This window comes from Plectropomus leopardus, chromosome 13 (genome assembly GCF_008729295.1).
Source record: "Plectropomus leopardus isolate mb chromosome 13, YSFRI_Pleo_2.0, whole genome shotgun sequence".
NCBI classification, from domain to species: Eukaryota; Metazoa; Chordata; class Actinopteri; order Perciformes; family Serranidae; genus Plectropomus; species Plectropomus leopardus.
This window is the reverse complement of record NC_056475.1, coordinates 5,918,307-5,936,686: the sequence shown is the minus strand read 5'-3', so window position 1 is coordinate 5,936,686 and position 18,380 is coordinate 5,918,307.

Below are 18,380 nucleotides of genomic sequence, written 5' to 3'. Positions count from 1 at the left end.
GATTCACATACGCTAACATAATATTTGCTGCACAGCACTCACAGACATGATGCATCCTAACAACTGCATGCATATTGCATCACATCTACATATGTTTTCAGGGAATGTCTCTTTTATGCATTAATATAAATCCTCTGGAGTTTCTGCTGCAGCACAGCACTATGAGCAATGAAGGCACAGACTAAAGAAATCAAAACAAGGAAACATTATAGTTCAGTGATGTGTGAGACAGCAGTGAGGGAATCCTTATATGGCAGAAGGACTCGGGTTAGAGAGCACCCTGAGGCAAGAAGGAACTGGGAGGCAATGTGTATAATGTAGATTGAGACATTTGTGGTCCCCAGAGGGTAGATCCTAATGATGATCCTTTGCGTTTTCCTGCAGCACCACCAACAGGTCAGAATCTGTCCAATACTTTAATTTATGTCTGCTTGTCTTAACAATGAACATTAAGGACTCACAGAGTCACTAACGTGGCTATAGACTCATGACCAATTTGTCTCACAAACTCATCAAGTGTTGATAAGAGGACATCTTAATTTGCTGATAAATGCAGCTAACTCACTTATTTTTGCAGCACTATCAACCTAATATGACCCATTAATTACAGCAATTGTAATAAAGTGTTGAAATATTCTTTTTAGCTAGTTTTGAAAACGCATAAAGCCAAAAAGTGCACAAAACATTAGAATTGTTTGTTTATTTATTTAATTTCAATTTTTTGACTGAACAGATACATTTGGGATGACATGGGCACTTCTTTGCAAAAATAGTTTTTTTGCTGAGTGAACGGTAATGTTAAGAGAAGAGCTGCAACCCAACCACCAGAAAAAAATGTTTGTATTTGCACATTTCTACTACAGCTACGTTACATTTGCTCGATATTATGTAATGGACACAAACAACATAGTAGACACAAAAGACAGTTGTTATAATTAGCAAAAGATCATGTATTTGGCTTGAAATACTCGGGTTTCAGGGCACAATTAAGGCTGGAAATGCAGGGAAGACTCTGTGTAAAAAAAAAAATCCACTTTTCATGGCTCTATTCCACTGGCTAGAAAACCAGATTTGGGGGCTAAAAGGCCACTGAAAAAAAACAAAAACAAACTATGGGTTGCTAAATCACATTTGGGGGCTTAAATGTTGCAGGAAACACAGTGACAGGTCTAAAAAAACACGTTTGGGGATTTAAAAGCTGCAAACTGGAATTACAGCTACAGATTGCTAAAAAAACAACCACAATGGGCTAAAAATCTCAGGAATAACTGCACTGGGTCCTTAAATTACATCCATGCTAAAAGCAACAGGAAAAACAGTGACAGATCCATAAAAATGTCCATTGTTTGGGCCTTAAAAGCCGCTGGAAACACAGCAATGACTCACTTGAAAAGACCGGTGTTGTCTGTAGCTTGGTGGGCGTCTTGCCTAGGTGTGATACCATCCACCATCCCCTCCACCTCCTGTTAACAGAGTCAGCTATTACACACCACTTTAGAAACATTAATGTGATACATATGAAACATGCAAATGTAACATATTGGTTGTGTGCAGAAACATTACAATGACAACATTTTCTTCTGGAGAATGGGTTGGGACCAGAGTGCCACCCAATCCTTCCCACCACCCTCTGAAATACACATGCAACCCTCCGCATGCCATCCACGATTGTTGCTACACCACAACTCCTCCTCCTGTTCCTTGCTCTGTGGAAAAAGTTGCATTGCGTGGTGGCGGGTGAGGGAGCAGGCGGTGGTTGGTGGATGGGTGAGTTAGCGTGTGCATGTGTATGTGTGTTGCAAGAGGGGGGAGGCACAGAGGGTGGGGTGGCGTTGGGATGGTGTTTCCCCAGCGGGATGCATTAACAAGCCCATCCAGTTAAATGTAGCCCCTGCATTACCTAATGTACCGGCCCTTCTCCAGCAGTGTAGGAGACAGCAGCATCCATTATTGATCAGATGGAGCTTCGCCTCTGAAGCTGGAAGCCTGGTGGAAGAAGAGAGATGGAGATGGAGAAGGGAGAAAGAGGAGAGAGATTTGTTGTGAAAGGGAGATAAATTGAAGAGATGATTATTAGGACTTTGCTCTCACTCTTTATCACTCTGCCTACCCGATTTCTCTCACTTCCTGTCATCCTCAGTCACATCTTCCACCTACTCATCTTCCTCCCTCCTCCTTCACTCCCCATCTTTCTGTCCAACTCTCCGTCTTTCACTTTTCTTATAAAGATCATTTGTAAGCATCGATCAAGTCTTTTGCTTCCTCTGTCCCTGAGGCTGACAGAGACTCTGCGTCGCATCTCTCACATCGTCATCATCCACATCATCTCGGCCATGTTTCCTTTTATTCACCATATCGTCCAATCATTCAGCCATCCTCCGCTCCATCATCCATCCCTCTATCCCTCCCTGGTGAGCTCAGCTGGGGGGAGAATTTGAATTTCACAGACAGTCATTGGAGATTTGGTTTGGTTTTTGCTCAGTTTGTGGAGAGGGGGAGTTTGGGTTCTTATTTTCCTCTGTCTCTCTTTTCGTTGTTTATGTTTTTATGTCTCCTGATTTTTTTTTTCTCTGGGTTATTAAGTACATGCTGCCATTCAAGCCAAGAGCTGAAAATAAGCATCAGTCTAAGATCTTTGGCTTTGCCATCAGCCACTGTATTTACAGCTCCATGGTATTCTGGATAGATTTCGTTTCTGACTTCTGGCCATATCTGAATTACACTCAATACGTCTGTCTTCACAACCGCTATGCTACACCGATCTCTTTTCCCCTTGGGGCTCTACTTTTTAAGTTTTGTGTTGTATTCAGGTTGTCTTTCGATTTGCTTTGTAAAGTTCTGTTTTATCCTGTTCAACAAGCAATAAGCGGTCTCTGAAATGAGCCTCTGATTAGAGTCATTGGTGTGATCAACATTGAGCTATTCAGGTTCAAATAATTAGATTGGTAAACTTAAAGCTAACTTGTAGATACTTGACTTGCTAACCTCCTCCTTTGCATGGAGTAATTTTCCACTAAATTCAACAGATCATGTCATACACCTCCCACAGCTCCAAGCCAGAATCTGGCATGTTCACTGCATCTTGTCTTTTGTGAACAATATGGTTTTTCGTTGACATATTTTGCAATATAAAAGAAACATTGATTATTCTGATAGCAATATACATCACAAAATGGCAAATAGTGTCATTGAACAATGTCCCCATCCCAATTGCCAGAAAAGATGTTGGCATTATATATTTCTGCTAACCAAATATTTGTGACATTGCATGTTATTATGGAGCAGATATGCTAAAACTTAACATTTCAGCAACGTTGTGGTTAATTTGGGGCTAGGTTAAGGCACAAAAACAACTTTGTTGTGATTAGGGAAAGATCATTTTTTATCAGTGATGCCTCTGTAAAAAATGACTGCTTTTGAGCCTAAAAAGCCACCCACCAAAGCAACTGTTTCCTTAAAAAAGTCACCCTCATTGGGTGCCTAAATATCTGCTGGAAACACATCCACCCACCCCCTTCACCTCCAAATGGCAAAGTAGCATATATATATTTTACATCACTGTAGAAAAGTTGATATGATGCGTAAGATATGTGCAAATATAACATATTCATGGCTTGCAGAAATGTACCGTGGCAACAGTTGCTTTCGGTGATGGGGGCTGGTGTCCTACATTATGCACTACTTCAGACTTGTCACAGCAAAAACTCAAATCAATGACTTGGAGGGAACCAAAGAATCCTGCACACTGTTGCTGGTCACGTCTCAATTTTTGACAAAGGTCTAAGGACCAAAAGGTAGCTGAGTTCAAGGATTCATTAGATCCCACCAAATCAAGTTTAGAAAAAAATGTTTATTCTTCTCATGTTTTGACGATGGTGTCCAAGAAGTAATTTTTATTTCAACAGTTGTGTAAGATAAAAACACAACAATTTTAACATTACAATGGGATTCCATTGTAAGTCAATAGATAATAATGTTGAATTCTATAGGCCTGCATTACCATTTTTCAGCTGGAGCCAAATCCTTATGGCTTAATTCAGTAGAGGTGGCCCACATCTACTTTGCACAGCTGCAGGAAATCTTGTGTTTACTTCCTGTACTGATTTTAACTAATTGTATACTGTGGGAACTAGATGTCTTGCTCAGGGGCACATGAGTAAAACATGTTACTACAGTCTGCAGTCAGATGTTCAAAATCACTAACGCATCCAGTATAATAGCCAACAGTGGATCGTGTTAAATGACGGTATTCTTTATTTCCTGTTTGTGCATGTGTGTGTGTGTGTGTGTGCATGTTTGTAAATTATGTAAATTCTTGTAAATTTGCGTTACTGAGTCTTCTTGTTTTTACATGTCTGTGTGCATCATCATTATTAGACTGTTTTCTTCGGCTCTTCATTAAGAAGTGTGCATGTGTGTGCATTTGTGTTTGAACCGGAGTCGACCAGGGGGTAGGCTGAATTATTGATGGAGTTTCAGTGCAGAATTGTGTGACAGTTGGCTTTAATTTCCCATTTAGCTGGAATAGGCAGAGACAACAGTGTGCTAACTAATCAATACAACACAGTGTAGCAACACACACTGCTGCTGAGGACATGAAACACACACACACACACACACACACACACACACACATACACACACATTCTAGAGAAGAAAAAACAGAATACAAAGACACACACACAAACGTATGAGTCCTAACAAAGGATTCAAACATGTTAGAAAATCCTCATACACACACAGTCTCTTCATAATGAGTGAAATCTAAAAGAAATTCTCACCATGAACCTTTTGGTTCTGGTGCTTACACACACTCTTCTCCACACTAACAGGTGTTTTCATTCAGTCACTTATTACCATCAGGACTGTGGTGTGCAGACTTGTTTGACTTGATTGACATTTCCTTCACCTGTGTCTGAAGTCACTCCCTCTATAAAAGGCCTCTTTCACAGAGGACATTTAGACACATGCTGCCTTAAAATGGGACTCACAAGCTTGCGGTTACAACATGAGAAGTTATGCGTGGCATTCAAGTGGTTAAGTTATGAACACCTCTGCTAGGCATTGCTGATTGTTGGTGTCTAAAGGCTACCAAGGCTTTCAGTTTAGCAAGCAAGTGAGCAGGTAGCACAATACAAGAAGAGTAAAAGAAGAAGAAGGTTGCTCTCATTTCTGCAAACATCAGCAAGCATGTATCCATATACAGTATGACAATATTCTGAATATGATGTAGGTCATATAAACAGCACATTTCATTTCATGTTCCCAAATCCAGCATTTTCTGATTAAGACGTGGGAAATACTAGTATTATTCAGGTTTTAGGAGCATTATTTATGCATGTATACAGTCAATTCTGAATACACATCTCAGCTGGGGTTTTTACCATGGTTTGTGACACATAGCCTCTTGTCTGTGGCTCTGTGCATTGTCATAAATATGTTTTACACAAATCAACTTGCCAACAGTTAGCATGGCTATGGTAAAGATGCATGCAAAAGAAAATCTCACATATCTGGTGTGAAGGAGAAGCACACCTTCCTTAAAACTTTATGAAACACTTGGATATCAACAGATTTCTGGAAATGGGCAAATACCACAGCACCGACCTTTTCACTGGTAGGAAATTGTGAATAAATGCAAAGAAGCAAAAAGACAATCGGCTCCAGCTGATCTATTATCCATGGTTTGACGTGAAAAAACAACATCATAGGGCTATTGCATGACTTCATGTAAAAAGGAGGGTTAAAGGAACTAACAGGCAGGGAGCCATCATTAATGTTATCAGTAACATCTGTGCTTTTCCTGCTACGACAAGTCAAAATGTCTGCTGTGACAAAAGGCCTATAGACACTCAAAGGTTTCCTTTACACAGAGTAAGGAATTTATATTTCTGACACTTAACAAACACCGTCATTGTTGGAATCTTTTGGGGCACTACAGTGTAATTTCCTCACTCAAGATTTCAGACACTCTAATAAAAAGACAGAGGTTAAATAAAGGGCATTATATAATAAGGAGAAATGTAATGCTGTGTTCAAATGGAACTTGTGATCTTGTGTTTACAACATAGAAAGCCATGAACACAAACTTGTTAAATCTGAAAGTTTCCACTTATGAGGTTGTGAATGCCACAACAGGGGCTGGGTTGTAAGTCGCACCACACCAACAACCCAAAGCATCAGGATTTGAAACTTGGGAATGTGACTTAACAATCCATCATCTTTCTCCAGAGCTACAGTACTTTTAAGTAAAGGATCAAAATCCTTCTTTCACTCAGAGGTTTGCTTCACTATGTTGCTGTCCTTCGCTCAATAAAAAACAAGATTTTTTTATGCCCTCCCTCCTCCGCCCTTTCGTCTCTCTGTATTGATCTCCACCTGCAGTCGGATGATGATCGGAGCCGCTACGCCTCAAAGAACAATTAATTGTGCATGTGATCGATGTTCATCCAGAAATCAATAGACACTCTGCTCTTCTCTCTGTCTGTTTGAGTATATCAGTGTTTGTGTGTGCACTCACGTACGTGTGCAGAAGAATGATTGTGTGTGTGTGTGTGTGTGTGTGTGTGTGTGTGTGTGTGTGTGTGTGTGTTACTGGTTCAGATTTAAGTTTCATAATTTTTTGTACCAAGTCTGTTTTGTTGGGACTTGGGACTATGTGTGTCCAAATTTCCTAATGATTTAATAAGTAAAACAGGAAAAATAAGTTTAACTTGAATTGTGGTGGAGAAACAACCTGTTAAAACCCAAGTGTGCATATCACACAGGGTCCTTGACTCTCTAATTGACACAAAGAATCCTCTTAAAACAACAAAATTTCAGGAAGTCTCAAAAGTCAAGCTAAATTTCTGAGATTTATTCTATAATTTTTACTTGCATTTAATTTTTGATGATAAAATACATTTATATTGTAATCTTATGGGTGTAGTTTCTAAGAGCAAATTCATGGAAAAGTAGTTCCTGCCAATTTCTGTTCCAGCAAAGAAGTTATGTGATATTGCCACACCACACAAAGTACCAGCTAATAAAGCTGGTTTGTTGGATAAACTAAGCAAACAATTAAATAATAAACTCCCTAAATCCAATGCAACAATGCTGCTAAGCTGCTGCTTTCATAAAGATCATGTTCATAATGTTCAGCTTTCGTTGACCTGTTGCTGCATTTCTTTTTCTTTTCATTTTTTTTCAGTCAAGTTTGATTGTAGTGAATAAAACTGGATCAAGACAAAATTGGACTCATGCAAGACTCAGCATAGCAAACATGGTCCTGGCTGTAGTTTATTTTGTGCACAAACTCAAAAACAAGCAAAAACAAGCATACACTCAGATACAATCTTTGATACAAGTCTACACCAACACCACCACAGCGCTGCTTTTTCAGGATGTAAAACCAATCGGTTCTCGTGGATGATAAAGTTTGTAGAACCACAGAGCAACCTTGGAATTTTGTTTTCTCCATCTTATCATTCTTTTTCCATTTTGTTCTTCCTTAGTGCTGTTTCTGTCTTATATTTGCTTGATGGATGAGGAAACAACAGTGCTGAACTGTCAAGTAAACAAAGATGTAGTATGAGAAGATTGTAATTCTTCAGAAGATGTTTTTTTAAGGAAATACACAATGCAGGCTGTTCTCATACGCTGTTCAAAGAGAAAATAAATGCACTAACATTTGTATATATCCCATGTAATTTGTGTACAACCCGCATATTTGGGAAGGATGCAATCACAATGCACTGAAGAGAGTAAATAAAGAAGTAGTCTATGTAACGAGGTAGGTTGGGTTGGTGGATGAATCAAACAAAAACAGACCTTTTCCCAGAAGAATGGTGTTCAAAACTGTGTGAAACCAAGTAAACTTTGAGTTATTTTAGGATGCATTGTCACTATGTTTTTCTTTCTAAACCCAGCTCACATAGCTTTATATTAATCACAAAACATCATTCGTGGGGCTCTTGTGTATCTTGCGGATACATTGCAAAATTTAACTCATGTCAACTCATGTGTCTGTACAGGTACACTCAAGTTGTTACAAGACATAAAGCTCTGTTTTTAAAAGTGTCTTGAAATTAGAAATCAGCCTCATTTTCCCATATACTGATCACTTTTAGCTGCATCACAGCTGTGTTGAGCTACTGCTGATACTGCTTCACAGACATTTGGTGACACACTTTGTCACCAAATTAGCAGAGCTTCATTTAAAGTGTTATTCCTAAATAATTACAGGTCTTAATCCACCACATACAGACACATTCTGTACTATTTGGTCATCAAATCAGTTTAAAATATTGCAGGGAGGGGAACAATAGGCTCTTGCTATGTTTTGTGAAGAGCACACTTCCAACACATCTTCAAGGTAAACAACTTTACCACTGAAGCAGTGAGGAAAAGAGAGGGATTGGCTATTGGAGGACATACTGATGCAGTCCAAGCTATGAGAATGTTCCTAATATTGTACATTTACTGTGGGTGGGTTTTGGATCTAATGAAGGGTGGAGATTTAAAATTGGAAATAAAACACACAAGAGAGGGAGACAGACTAGACGAGCTGAGGAGAAGAAGACGGACAAGGCCACCCAGCGAAGTGGCCTCATGAAAAAGTAAACAGGAAATCGGCACCCAGGATGGGGTGCTCTCCTCCTGCCACCCACCAGCAGAGGTGGAGTAGGTGGGGTGGGGGAGGTTGTTGAACCGGGGTGCCCACTTCCTCTGCCCTGCCAGACTGGGAGGAACCTCAACACACTCCTCCCCTCCCCCGGGCCAAAGTCAGACAGAGCGGCCGGATACAGAGATAAATTTTTGATTTGGGAAATGGAAAAATGATGAAAAATACATCATAAAAATACATGATAGCACTACAGAGTGTTGCTTTAAAACAGTGCTTTCAAGTGATGCAGTAAAATCACAAGAATGATGTGACTTACTACATTTTTATTGACCAATATTAATGTCCTTTTTTTATGTCTATTAGAGAAATTGACCAAATAAAACAAACACATAAGAGACATAGAATAAGATAATAGCAAAGATGATTTAGAACTTCAGTTGGGCATAAAATAAAACTTTGCAACTTGGTCATTGTATGATAAGAAGAGTTGATGAACACGACTGTGACGACAGTTTTTACTCCTGGGTATTGTGAAAAATACCCAATGATTGATGGGAGATATCTATGGCGAGACACGGATGAGTGAAATATTAATGAGACGTAACATTTTTTGCAGTGAGGTCATTTTTTTTTTTCTTTTCCCACCCTCCTTACAGCGTCAGCAGGTATGTTGTCACCTCCCGAAACACACAATGACACACGCACACACAAACTCACACACACACATAGCTCTTCTCCTGGTCCAGACAGGGTTACTTCAAGTGTGTGTGTGTGTGTGTGTGTGTGTGTGTGTGGAGGCCATTTGCAGGTAGGGAAATGAACACGTTGAGGCACTCAGACGGCAGCTGCAGCCTTTCGATGTGCGAGATGCGTGATGCAGCCCGAGTTGGCAGCACAGGCGTAGAATGAAGAGTGTTTTTTTTTTTTTTTGCATGTGAAAGGTAAAGCAGAGAGCTTCAGAGTGTGTTGTGTGTGAATGTGCAAGGTAAAGTAGACTATAGTCCCTCACTCATCTTTCATTTTAGGATAGAAAAAAACACTGAGATGACTCAAGTCCCTCCCTGCCGCATCATCTTCTGTTCTCTCTCAGACAGACAGATGGTGCAGGTGTGGTTACATTGAACATCTGCCCAAATAGGGGCAAAACTTTCAACTCAGGATATAGCATGGTCAACCATTTAACATTTAAACACTTTATACTGATTTTTGAACTGATTAAAGACAGTTTGCACAAACTTGATAGATGTCTGCCTTCTCTCCAATATAAAGGTGCTCAACAAAAACTTGAAAAACTCAACAGCAGTGTCTCTTTCAAAAAATGATGACCCAGTGACACAAGATAATCCACAGACCTTGCTGTGAGCAGTCTCATGTAGGAATTATTTTCTTCCACCAAACTACACCCATCAGCCATATCATAGTGCAGAATGAAGTGTGCGTCCACTGCTCACGCACCTATCACCAATGAGCTAACTGATGTTAGCTAGAGAAGAAACAACTATCAGTCATCCGTTTTGTCCACCAATGACCTCTGCCAGAGAAATATTGCACTGTACTGACACTATAAAGTTTTGCTGTGCTTTCTAATGCTGTTGTCAGCCTTTTGTCCCTAAATGTGGAATTGGAAAAGTAACAGTTAAGACTAAAAATCTGGGAAAACTGCATTAGATTGGTGAATTCATAAGGCTGAACAGCGAGTTAGAGAATTCTACTTTCATCGACTGCCTCTTAACTCTGATTTAACAGACTGAAACAGCTATTATTTATAGTATAGTGCCAACAGTGTTGGACACAGCACAAAAATATGGCTGATGGTGGCCACAGAAACGATGGCTCAGTGGCTCTAGATGGCTGTTGGCTTGGTGTATTAGTATCAGTGCTATATTTTAAGGCATCTTATATTTGGCCTCAGAAACCAATGGTTGTCGTTAATCCACTGACTCAGTGTCAAAGACAATGCTTTGGGCAGCAGGTAGCAGGAGGAAGTCGGTAATAGCTAATCACTGTCTTCAAACAATTTGCCAGCCATTGCCTTGGCTGACCTTAACCACCCAACACAAACTTTCAGGCACTGATACATGCCCTTGTAGCTGTTTGTCCTTCTAATTCCTCCTTTCTGGATTTTTCTGTTTAAACAGAGTCCTGTCGTGCTTGCATAGTGGCTGTGTCAAGGCACGGAAATGAGTTGTGCTGGGTCCTGGAAGGTCAAAGAGCCATGTCAGAGACAAAAAGCAGACAGAATATGGACAAGGAGAGGTGGAGAGACTGAAGGCATGAACAAGATTACATAATTCAATGTCTGTCATGCAATGGTAGCTCATTTAATTTCTGGTTGTCTTTTATGAAGCCTAATATCATTTGTGTGCTTTGACCTTACATGAAATATTGAATGGGTTATATGTGTAAGTTCTTACATATTTGGCCTTACAAAACTCTCTCGAGACAAACATGTATTTCTTTTTCCTGAAGAATTCCTGTTTGGGCCAATGAGTGAGGACAAAAGATGGGACATAAATGGGAGATGCGAACACCTTGGATGAAGAAATGAGGTTGATGTTTGAGAGACCAACCTGAGCAAGAGAAAAAAAGAAAATATAAAGGGAAGGGAGAAAGACAAAGAGAATGAGCAAGGGAAGGAGGATGAAGAGAGAGAAGGAGGACAAGGCCCACCACACTCAGCTACAGGAAAGACTGCAATTAATAATTTACATCATCTGTCACTGTGCGCTCCACTGGACCACTCAACAAACAGCACCCGTAATTTAAGGCAAAAACACACACACACACACACACGCAAGGGCACTGCACACACACACACACACACACACACACACACACAAAATGTATGCGTGCAAGGAGCCTGCATTAACACACACATGCACAAACAGATGTGGTAGCATGCAAGTGGCTGCACACACACACACACACACACACACACACACAAACACACATGCAATACTATAACTCACCGGTGCACCCTCTGTGCGACTTCCTGCTAAAAGCAAAACAGCAGAGATCAAACGGAGGCACGGCGGGCCCTCTCTTCTCTTTTATATCCGTCGTTTCGTACGCAGACCTCTGTCTCTCTGAGCCTACACTCCAGGAAGCGTGCTTCTCACAGTCCTGCCTTTTGTCTCTGCGGCAGCCATGTTAAATTTATGCTGTGTATGTCACTGCTAGCTAGCACCCGACAGTAAATATTTGATACGTTTCCAATCCCTTCAAGAAATTCCCCCAAGCATACGATTAGACCTGTTAGGGGCAGACCCAAAGTGATAGCAGCCATGTTAAATTTACAACGTTTGTTTTGGAGAGTGAAAAATCCAGCAAATACCCATGTGGGAAGTCATAATTGATCTGTGTGTCTACACCCGGCCGTCTGGTTTAGAGTAAGGTGCTTTGAATATTCATTACTTACTGTAAGTTTTATTTTTTGAGAAGCCTGCTAAACCAACAGTAACTTGTGGTTTCATAATCCATGTTAGACAGATAACTAAACATGAACAATTATTATACAATATTATTTATTTAACCTCACCTTTAGCTTTTCTGAGACTCTCTTACTTTGAACTTGAAAGGTTAAGCAGACACTTTTTAGGCTGGATTGATCAATATCAAAACACTCGAATCTTCAGTTCCCCAGTTCAACAGAGCAGTTGATAACTTTTATGAAATAACTTTTTGTCACATTGGCTAAAAGTGTCACTACATTCACACAGAAATACATGAGATGGATAGTTTGTAAAACAAAACAAACAAAAAACGTCCTCCCACTCATGCTTCCAATGGCATTTGCAGATCACAAAAAACAACCCAAAAGACCAAAAGAGTCTCTCACTCAATCATGTTAATCACTGCTCGTGATCTGCGGTCAAACTGTCAAATCAAATATGAATCAAGATTCTGTAACTGCATTGCCTATTTCTCCCCACAAATGTTTTCAGACATATATTTTACTGCACTGTTTAGCTGTTAAATGAGAAAGTTTGCACTGGCCCAGTGCTGTGCGCAGACAGTTTGTGATGCAGGTGCTCAAATAGAAGCAGGGCTCCCCTCACATAAACATTATTATTATTATTATTATGGTTTTGTTTGGGGTTTTTTTAGAATTATTATGATGTTTTAATAGTGGATTTATTACAAAACAGTGACAAACTCTGCCAAGGCTTAGGAAAAACACTATTGTTACCAGACTGTTATTGAAGGCAGAGACATGGATGCTGCTTTGCTTGAGAGCCACCTGGGTCTATCTGTGCATGTGACTGCCCTGCTGCTGGTCAGTCCTGAGTTTTTGGCTCAGCTGTTTATAACATGGCATCTTGGACACATACTTACAGTTCTACAAGGCAATATCCAGATACATTTTTATTAGTTTTTTTTTTCACAAATTGTCTCTCTCATGTGAATATAGGGACAGCAATTATAGCAAATCATGACAGTTATTTTTTATGAAAGTTACTAAGTACAGCAAGTCTGTTTGTCTGTTTGTTGTTTGTTTTTGAGGTTTGTCAGAAGATTTGCAAGTAGAAGAATTTATTGATAAAAAAAGACTGTTGATCAAAAAAGATTTGACTACCCAGCTCTTAGTTGGAACTCATCATTTGTTGTGTCACACGACAGATGCCTCGCAAACAAAACTTTAATACAATTTGATAGTTTTTTGAGGCACTTGTCCCACAAGTCTTTGTCACAAGATGCAGAAGGACAGCCTGAATGTGTGCATCTCCACTGCAAAAACAACATTGCTGTGATCACTTTGTAATGCATAAACTTCAGCACATAAAGTTGTATCAAATACAGTATATTTTAGGGTTTAGTTGCATTGTGTGTAGCAGAGTCTCAAGTTAACAAACAGCACTGTAACTGTTTTCTGCTCGCATCAGCACGATATTGCAGTAACCATACCAAAGTTAGGAACTCAAACTATTTTTACAAAATCCATATCAAGATTTTTTTATGGCCTCAGAATAAAAAAATCAGGAGATGCTTCAGTTGTTTAAAGGAATATGAGCAAGATTACAATGACTCATGATTTTTCTTTACCGTTATGACTCATCATTTTCTGCATTATGTGACTCATCATTTCAGCTTTACTAGTAGGACTTCAACATGTTTATTAACTAGCACAAGTACAATGTCAGATGTTTTTAGTGTCCTGAGATGTGCCCAGATGTCTTTCCCAATGATGTATTGTTAAATATTTCAAAACAATTCTATGACACACCACAAAGAAAACATAAGAGCAAACCTTTGAAATACTCATACTCGCTGTCCATTTGAGAAACTTCAGCCATCATGACAACTTCCCTCGTGACAATGACATCACAGGCAGATGACATCATGTGTGTCAACAAGCACGTGTTGCTAAAAGAGGGTGATGGTGTCAGAGTCTGAGAAGTGACTTCATGGGTCGTATTCTTAATAGTTTATGAACAGTTGAGTGGAAAGAGCCTGTCTGGTGGTTTTTATAACAGCCCCTCCATTTTTTTCTGGTGATTACAGCACCAGGGATAAAAAATTATTTGAGTGCACGAAGCAGAACAGAGACAATTTAATCTTGTAAAATATGTTTACAGATTTCAGTTTAATAAAAAAAGTGGGACGGACTTTTTGTACACACATAGGACATTACATATGGAGGACGGTGTGGCCTTCATGTGTCATTAGAATATTCACAAATTTAAATACATATTTTACAAGGCTGCTGGAAGCGATCACATATCGAGACAAGGTCAGTGACACACACAAACCCGAATGGAAAAACATTTCAATTTCACACTTCATCTGTCGTAAAATATCTGTCCCTATCCCCTAGACACACACACACACTCACACACACACAGAGAAAGGTGTTGTCAGTCACTCACCATTGCACTGCTTTCCAGATTATTTGAAGTGCACTCGAATGGGATGGTCTGATCTGACACCTGAGCCAAAACTTTGCTTTCAGGTACAGTTTGAAGGGGAATGCCACCTCTTGAAGGAATTCCTCGTTCCTAAAACATGATGGACATTTCAGAGATTGTGACTGAGCATCGGTTAGAAAGAACCCTACAAAAGAGGTCACAAGTCAGAGATCACAGAAATGCCAAGAAAGTTAAAGAAGAAGAAATAATATAAGAGCTAAAGACAGTAGATGTAACAGAGGGTGTTAAGGTAATGTAGATTTTGTTTGTTTAGTTTTCTGAGTGAATTTAGTTCCTTCTTTAGTGTATAATCACCTCACAATAAGAATTGTTGTGTTTTGTTACCTCAGGTTGAGCCACAGAGAGTACATCCTCATTGATGCCATGTTGCACTCCCATGTTTCTAGTCGCCCAGAAGTTAGACATCAAACACTGGCTCTAGACAGGGCCGTTCATATTTTCGGTGAGGCACAGTTGTCATTCACATGCGTCACAACTCACTCTCATCAACAAAACACAACCTTCCTATTTGGCAGTCTATTTAAGCTCCAAAACTTTCCCACCTCTCCCTCGTCTTGTCAACACTGCTACTGTCTTGCATCATTTGCTGGCTGCTCTTTCATGCCCACCTCCACCCCAACATCCACCAGTAATCGAATCATCAGTCCTCAATATCTCAGAGGAGTCCAGATGCCACACTTTTTTTCTGCTTTTGTAATAAACAATGTCTGACTGAAATACTTACTAGCACAGCTTTAAAGTACAAGTATAAAGTTTAAGAAATTAAAATGAATTATTGACATAAATTTGCATAACAACAATATTCGCATATAATAAAAAAAGCAAAGATAGAAAAGATGACACGAAAAGAGTTTCAGACATACGCACCTCAATGACAAGCCCCCAAACAGCGGAGGCTATTTACAGTATATTGTAAAGTTTTATATAACTGCACAAAGGATTTCTGAATTCAAAATACATATCAATGACTTTTATCTTGCAGTCGAAGATGGTGACTGACAGCGAATATAAAATAAATCCAATCTGTAAACTTTTTTTTTCAATGTAATACAACAGAGAATAATAGAAAAAACAATTCCACAAAAGATATTCTATAAAGCAGATACTACATTATGAGAGAAGCCTTTAATCCTGCTTGTTTGCTCTACGGGCGTTCATGAATTGTGTGTTTGACCCGAGGCTATAAAAGTCTTGACTGCGCTGCTGTATTGTATGACAGCTCGCGCTGAGAGATTGCGTTGCTGATTTAATTCGTCTGATCTTTTGATCCTGGATAAATTTAAAGCCAGACCACACCAAACAGACGGTGGAGAGGGAGGATGAGAGGTGGTAATTGCTGCATGGAAGACCCTCAGGTTGTGTTCTTAACATCCAATGAGCTACATCACAGACTTCACTTCCCCTTGTCAATTCATCTTTAAAGGAAAGAGCGAGACTTACAAGTTCGAGGTGCTGCAGAGACGTGCAGGCCATAAAACTTTTAGTTGTGTTTCTTTTGTTGTGAGCTTTTTGAAAACAAACATTAAATATGATGACTTAAGGCTTATTTTAATTTGTCCAAAGCATGTTTATTTTTTTGTAAACACCTTAAAATTCAAGCGTAAAGTAAGAGCTTTAACTTGATAGTAAAGTCCTTATTTCATATTCGAGTAAAGAGCCAAAATGTGTCAGCGACCTACTACTTATGAACTGCAAAAGTCGACCTCACACATGAGCACACACACATCATAACTCCCAACACGTACAGTCTTTAAACACACAAACCACTCTAACACACTTACTGTGTAAGATGCCCCCCAGACTGTGTGTCCTGCTGCTGGTTGGACCTCTAGGCCTCATCAATATTGTAAACTGGTACTTAGCGGACAAAAGACAGCAAAGACCAGAGCAGAGGACACCTGGGGCAGAGAGAGAGAGAGAGAGAGAGAGAGAGCAGGAAGGAGGCTGCAAGAAAGTGGCAAAGATCTGGTAAGTGTGAGTGTGTTTATCCATCTATCAGACCATGCATGTGTGTGTGTGTGTGTGTGTGTGTGTGTGTGTGTGTGTGTGTGTGTGTTTGGGCAGATGGGTGTTTAGGTAAGTAGGTCTGCAGCTGTCTTCTTCAGTGTGTAGTGGAGTGTCTCTGACCGGTTTTACACACATTTGAAATTCTACATCACCAATGTCACCACACACAGCTTTGGCTTTCACTGTGGTTATACTCGCTTGTGTTTTGTATGTATATTGGTCATATACTGTTGAAAATGTGTTATTATTTACATTCATATCTTAATTTATAAATTAATATGTATGAAGTCGTTATACTTGCATCATGACAATGAAGTTCTTGAGAACAGTTTTTGTAAAAAGCTAAAGCATGTTGGAGTTTTCTATAATGATTCTTTAAAGGGTTTTTGAATACTTGATTGTTTTGTTTGTTTGTTTGTTTGTTTGTTTGTTGCTTAAATTATACAATTACAACTACATAAGGCCTCGGCATGAGGTGATTTTTTTTCACATTTGCACTTATTCTAGTATGAGTTATGCTGTAGAGATCAGTTCAAAAATGGCTTTACTGATTTTTTTAAAAAAATTATTCACCTATTTATTTTTATGTTTTATTTTATTTTATTTTATTTTTATTATTTTATTTTTTATTTTTGCAATTTCCTCATTTGTGGCGGTATTATAAAAAAGAAATGCATTCATAATCTCAGCAAATAATCTTTTGAAAAATGTGTGATTTGTGATAACGAAGAAGTCCAAAGGCAAGCTGAGAAGGAGTGTGTGTGCTCAGCCAGCCGTCCCTGAAAGAGGAATAAAGGGACGAGGCCTTGCTGAGTGACAGACGGTCAAAGATGTGAAAGGATGTGTTTACTTCTCCTTCTCCTAAACCCTGCCACTCAGCCTGTGTGTCCACAGCATCGGCTCAGTTAACAAAATCAATAGGCCTGCGTGTGTGTGAACGTGTCGTGAGGAGTGTATGGGTGTGTGAGGGGGAGGATGGGGGAGGTGAGTGTATTTGTGTGTGTGCAGGTGAGAGAGTCGCTCCCAAGGCGGGACGTCCCTTTTCCCTCACATCAATTATTGAGGCGTCAGGACACACTGAGAGCTCCGGGGGGGGGGTCACAGGTCAGGAGACCGGGACACCAACGGGCTTTCAGGGGCCTCAGTGTCCCTCACCCCATCCATACTCACACATGTTCGTGCACACTCCTTCCAGAGAAAGAGCACATATACTGACCATTAACTCACTCACACAGTGTTGGATCAACTGCACCTCGCTGAATGTCAGCGAGGTGCAGCTGATATTTTCCACCAATATTCCACACATTAAAATTTAAGCCATTTTACACCGAAATAATGACTAAGTAGCCTCTAAAACAGAATTCAGTCCATGAGATGATCACCAGGGTTACAGCCATTGTGGGGGAAATGAACATATCTGATCATATTAAATTAGATTTCATCAGAAGTTCATCAAAATCGGGAAAGTGGTGGAGGAAGTATTCATCTTATTTGCAGAAGTAAAAGTACAAATAGCATGTTGTAAAACTACTCTGTCATAATTAATGAATGCAGTTATGGTGACGTCAACAAATGCACATGGTGGGATGAAGCAGCACTGTCTTATATTTACACAACAGCGCAGACTGTCACGATGGTTGGGATTTGGAAACAAAGTCACAGATGGTGAGGTTTGGAAGTGACTTTTGGCGTGACGCTCGCACCCCGAAAGCACTGACAGAGTGGACGACTTTGACAAGTTCGGAGTGAGCACGGGCTCATTGTCAGCCTCACTGGTGCACTTGATTAGAACTGAGCCACCACTGGTGTTATTAGTCACACCTGAACTTTTCCTACTTCCT